The sequence below is a fragment of the Aplysia californica genome, unplaced genomic scaffold (genome assembly GCF_000002075.1).
Source record: "Aplysia californica isolate F4 #8 unplaced genomic scaffold, AplCal3.0 scaffold00059, whole genome shotgun sequence".
Taxonomy (NCBI): domain Eukaryota; kingdom Metazoa; phylum Mollusca; class Gastropoda; order Aplysiida; family Aplysiidae; genus Aplysia; species Aplysia californica.
In genome coordinates, this window is record NW_004797329.1 from 1,936,191 (window position 1) to 1,941,672 (window position 5,482).

The window sequence follows — 5,482 nt, forward strand, 5'->3', positions numbered from 1 at the left end:
GTAGTAGTAGTAGTAGTAGTAGTAGTAGTAGTAGTAGTAGTAGTAGTAGTAGTAGTAGTAGTAGTAGTAGTAGTAGTAGTAGTAGTAGTAGTAGTAATAGCAGAAGTAGTAGTAGTAGTAGTAGTTGTAGTAGTTGTAGTAGTAGTAGTAGTAGTAGTAGTAGTAGTAGTAGTAGTAGTAGTAGTAGTAGTAATAGTATTTAATACATATTATTTGGGGGGCTCCAGTGCCCTAAGGTTAAAGTATTCGCCTCACATTCAAAGGTCCCTGGTTCGAATCCGGAAAAATTTTCTTCTCTAAAATCGTCTATTTTCACCTCCTTTCCTGCTCACTACGTTGTTCTCCTTTCGTCTCCACTTTCTGCCCCCACCCCCTCACCTCTTTTGTCCCCTACTCTTGGCTCCTAACTCTTCTGCAGCCTTTCTGCTGTTTCTCCTTGGCTCCTTCTTACTGCTGTCTTTCATCCACACCCCTGGTCTTCTGGAAAGAAAGATCTACACCTAGCCTTCTCGGACAAGGGAGAAAAATTTCAGCGGTCCCCGTATGCAGGTTGTGCACGTTAAGGATCCCTTAGCGGTCTAAAATCGATAAGAGTAGGCTTCGGCCGCCACGCGGGCAAAATTCAAAATTTTCTACCAACTGAAAATGTTTAATGTGTCCCGCGCACTCATAATATGACCTTACGTAGTTGCAAACGCCATAAAACACTTACAAAAACAAACCAAAAGAAAACCAAATACATATTATTTCTCTTCCCATCTATTTCTGGCCATTCTGCGGTTGCAACACATCTTAAACGTCACTCATTACAGATTGGAAAAAGCCCTGCCTGCCGCGTCCTCACCGCCGATCTTCCTGGCAGGACCAGTCTTCTTATTTGCTCTATCCGTTTGTTCTCCTGACTAAAGCAACCGCGCTTATCTCCTTCGGGAACGCTGTTGGTTTAACGATAATAATATTTTTAGAAGACTTGATCAGAGAACTATGGGGTTGGTTTTTTTTCTTTAAATCAATACATCGATAGCTGTATAATTAGTGTTAGAATCCGGTGCATTTGTTGGGTTTGTCGGTCTGTTTTGTTTTTGTTTTTTTTGGGGGGGGGGTTTAATTTTACTTTTAATTTTCTTACTGCTTGATTTTTTAAATATTATTCTTTATTGGTTGTTTTTTTAAAGTTTTACTTCTGTTCTAGATCGAGAATCTTTCTCTGCTCAAATGGGTTTCATTGTCCACGGTAGAAGCCACACGTCGTCTTAATTCTCATTTCTTCAAATTCTTTTTCAGAAATAATATACTACTCTGCACATGTATTGGATACATGACTTAAAAGGCTCACTGGGAACAAGGAGATAACACAGTCGAACCTGCTCTAACGGCCACCTGCATAAGACAACCACGTGAGAAAACGGCTGTTTCCCATCCGTCACCCTTGTGTTCTTTTCTTTTTACATTATACGGACACTGTGTAAGACGACAATCAGTCTAAGCTGGTCACTTTTCTCCACGATCTATGTACGTAGCCGTCTTGTAACATTTTGACTGTACATTCGACACGAAGACAAGAGGCGCCCTCTCTCGACATAAACCTTTTTATTACCCTTTCCTCTTCGACAGCTTGAGACAGTTGAGAATCGGTAAGGCGATCAATGGCGGACATGAACTACTGATATTGGGTCGGAAAGGGGGGGGGGGGGTGGTGGTAGATCGAGAAAAAGAGGCCGGGTGGGATGGTATGTTGACATTTTTTCTTTGGGGAAAGAAGTTACTGGGGATTTAGTTTTTTAGTAAGAGTTTTCCGGAACTTGCACAAAAATTTGGTCATATAAGTGCCGAAGATTTTAGGTGTTACAAGAGAGAGACAAACACAAAAAAGAAAGACGAGGGATAAGGGATATCGATGTTTGATAGGAAAGAAGGAGAAAAACTACACCAGAGCATCCTCCATCCATTCACGGGATTGCTAGAGAGTCATAATATACAAAGAAAAGAAAGAAAGAGAAAGGGACGATAAATGTTCAGTAGGAAAAAAGGAGTAAACCACACCAGAACACCCGCCAACAAACCACAGACCGACAGGATTGAGGGAGAAAAAGTAAAGAAATTTGACCTAATTTATATTCACATATTCACTTTTGCACTTCTTTCGGGCACATTTTCTTCCATAGCCTACGATCAGTGCCATACATAAACAAACAAATATACAATCGTATTAACATCAACAACAGTTGTAATTTGGGAGTCAATTTCCCAAAGTTTTAACGTGTGAACATGAAACCAGAAGCAAAATGAAAACGAAAGAAAAAAAGAAAAATTTACACGTACTAACGTTTTCAAAATCCACAGATTTCGAATGCAATGTGCCCGAATAAAGACAGAAGAAACATTGACAAGAACATAAAATCATTTTAACCCAAATGCAATGTAATTATCTAAAATAGGAAAAGAAAAAAAGGAGGTGCTGCAACAGTAACGAATAGAACGGCAAGCTAGCACAAACAATAACAATCCCTATAGAAGAACTGTAATTGTAGATGATGTAGGTCCTCATCGACACACATTCGATTTTTTAAGAGGCTGCTCTAATTTTGCCGTAAAGGGCCACGCAGACTGAGAGAGGGGTACAACGTACTATCCGACAGACGCAGATTCTGTGCTACATTATTTTTTAAACCTCCGCACGCGGGAATGGAACCCATGTCTTCTGTGAGCGATGGTGAAGCGTCTCACTGCTTCATAACAGACATCAGTCAAAAACGACGTTAACAAGGGTGGTAGAAAACAAAGAAAATATGAATTTGACTCTCAACCGCATTCATATTAAATTTGTCGTTTTGGTTAATTATCAAACTACATTGCTGACTTACTTGTAGACCAGTTGGGAGGATGCTGGTGCTATGCACACAAAAGGTTTGGCGTCACTACACAACAGAACTCGCTGGCCCTCTGTAAGTTTGTTCCATAGGGACTTCACACTATACTATCACAATAAAATCTCTCCGTGCCACATTCTCTCGGGTGTTCATTACCTCTCTGTGTGTGTGCCACAGTCCGTCGACAAAATCTTCGCGCTCACATAAAACTGGGGCGACCCTCCCTATCGAACGCCAATCAGACCTGCTGTAAACTGAACCCGCACCAATCGTACCTGACTAAGTGCGCAGCAGAAAGTGGCGAGAGTTCTTCGACTCTCTTGGGCTTCGACTCACTGAATATCTTGGCTTGTTCGTGTTGGAAGCAGAAAGGTTGTGGAAAAGAGGGAAGGAATAGTTCAAAGGTTGAATGCAAACCGCATGCACGCACGCACGCATACTTTCCCTAGATAGCAGGTGTTGAAATACAAGTAATAATAATTGGGCCATTTAAGCAGAGGTGATGTTGATCATAACGTCTACGTTTCTTAATTAATGTCTTGCTTGCCAAACGTAAAATTGAGATGACTTCCAAGAAAGTGCTACGTTCTGTTTACCAAACTTTGGAGCTAGCTACACACTCAAAATATATTCTTATGAGACCTCTTCAGTCTAATCATTTTCTCAGATGTTCATGCTGCCATTAAGTTTCAACAATATTAATGTGTCTACCAGTCGTTCTTGCTTGCGTTCTTAGAAAATAGACTCAGGGTTCCGCTGTCGCCTTGCACTGTGTGCATTATCCTTGTTTACTCGGGTTACCACGCTTTTAGACGTCTTTTCTATTTCCAGTTCTGTAACGCTAGGTTCCTATTTAAGATTGAATAGAGTATACGGTGATTTTTTTCTTTTGGGAAACTTGGTCATACGGAACAGAAATCAAAAAGTTTGTTGCCATAAATCTCTCTCTCTCTCTCTCTCTCTCTCTCTCTCTCTCTCTCCCTCTCCCTCTCCCTCTCCCTCTCTTTCTCCCTCTCCCTCTCTTTCTCTCTCACCCTCTCTTTCTCTCTCTCCCTCTCTTTCTCTCTCTCTGTATGTGCGTCTCTGAGTGTCTCTGTCTCTCTCTGTTTCTCTCTGTCTCTCCCTCATCTCTCTCATCTCTCTCTGTCGCACTGTCTCTGTCTCTCTGTCTCAGTCTCTGTTTGTGTGTGTGTCTGTCAGTCTGTGTGTCTGTGTCTGTCTGTCTGTCTGTCTGTCTGTCTGTCTGTCTGTCTGTCTCTCTCTCTCTTTCTCTCTCTCTCTCTCTCTCTCTCTCTCTCTCCGTGTATTGGATAGTTTGTTTTCGTAAGTGACAACATGAGTCACTACCAGGACCACTTTTATCATTATATTCATTGGTTCAACTTACGTTAGATATTTATGAGGCGGGCTGCTTCAGTCTTGCCCGTCAGGCCAACCCTGTTTTTTTAATGTTAATGTTAATGTTATGTCGACACAATTTAGATTACTTAAGGGGTGGGCTTCGAACCAGCCTGTCATACTAGCAACAACAACAACAGCAACAACAACAACAAAAACAACAACAACAACAACAAAAACAACAACAACAAAAACAACAACAAAAACAACAACAACAACATCATCAGTAGCAATTGACAAAAACGACAACAACTACCAAAACCACAAAAATAATAATGACGACTACGACAGCAGCAATAAACACAACATAACTCGAACAACAGTAGTACCACACCCTGTACAGCTCTCCTCAAACACACGTGAACAAAACCTTACTGCATAATAACTAACCTACTCGCCCCAATAAAAAACCCTCCCTCGCGAACGAACCACCAACACCCACAAACCTTTTACTACTGCAAAGTACCCCCCGACCAATAAACATGTTCTAACAAACTCCTTGAGCAGTACGTCTACGAGATACAAACACCGCAGATGCCGAGAATGTAGAAGATCAAACTGCCGGCAGCCGAAGAGTCCCTTAAATCTGCCAGCCGTTCTGCATACTTATAGAAAGGTATGAATTGACAAGTAGATATTCACAGTAAGTCCGTTCCTTTTGTACGCCTGTACCTGACCGGGTGTTCTATCTACCCGGGTACCGTATCAGACTGCCCCTCTCTTGTGTGTTTATTCCATAAGGCGCTATGTGCCCGAAGGTTCCCTTTGTTTGCGGGACCAAAAATAAAAACCCCTCTTTTGTTCTGGCTTTCTGGCTCGTTCTCTTATACAATCTGTTCTTTTTATCGCTGTACTTTTGCTGGCTTCAAACTTATGCCACAAAGGAGGCATAGATGAATTGGTTTTTAAGTGAGCTTTGTTGTTTGATAATGAGATTCTCGCCCGCGTGCTTGGATTATAGACTGTTGGTTATTGTGAGGTCCTTGACTTTGTGTGTTTCTCTCTACTCTTTATTTCTGCATACATAACCGCAAAATTAATGCTAGTATGCGCGAATGGACACACACACACACACACACACACACACACACACACACACACACACATACACACACACTCACACACACACACACACACAACCACAAACTTAAACACACACGGGTTGTACTTGTAGCACTACTGTTGTTAGAATTATGCTGTTTCTGCTGCTGTTG

General features: G+C 41.6%; 1 protein-coding gene across 1 annotated transcript in view; it reads right to left on the reverse strand.

Moving 5' to 3' along the window:
- The window catches only part of LOC101861496 (tctex1 domain-containing protein 1-B), a 20,069-nt gene extending 16,788 nt beyond the window's left edge, over positions 1–3,281 (reverse strand). Inside the window, exon 1 of the mRNA XM_005093184.3 lies at positions 2,865–3,281. The gene's annotated coding sequence lies outside the window, so the exon portion shown is untranslated. The remainder of the gene's footprint in view (positions 1–2,864) is intronic.
- Positions 3,282–5,482: the final 2,201 nt, after the last annotated feature.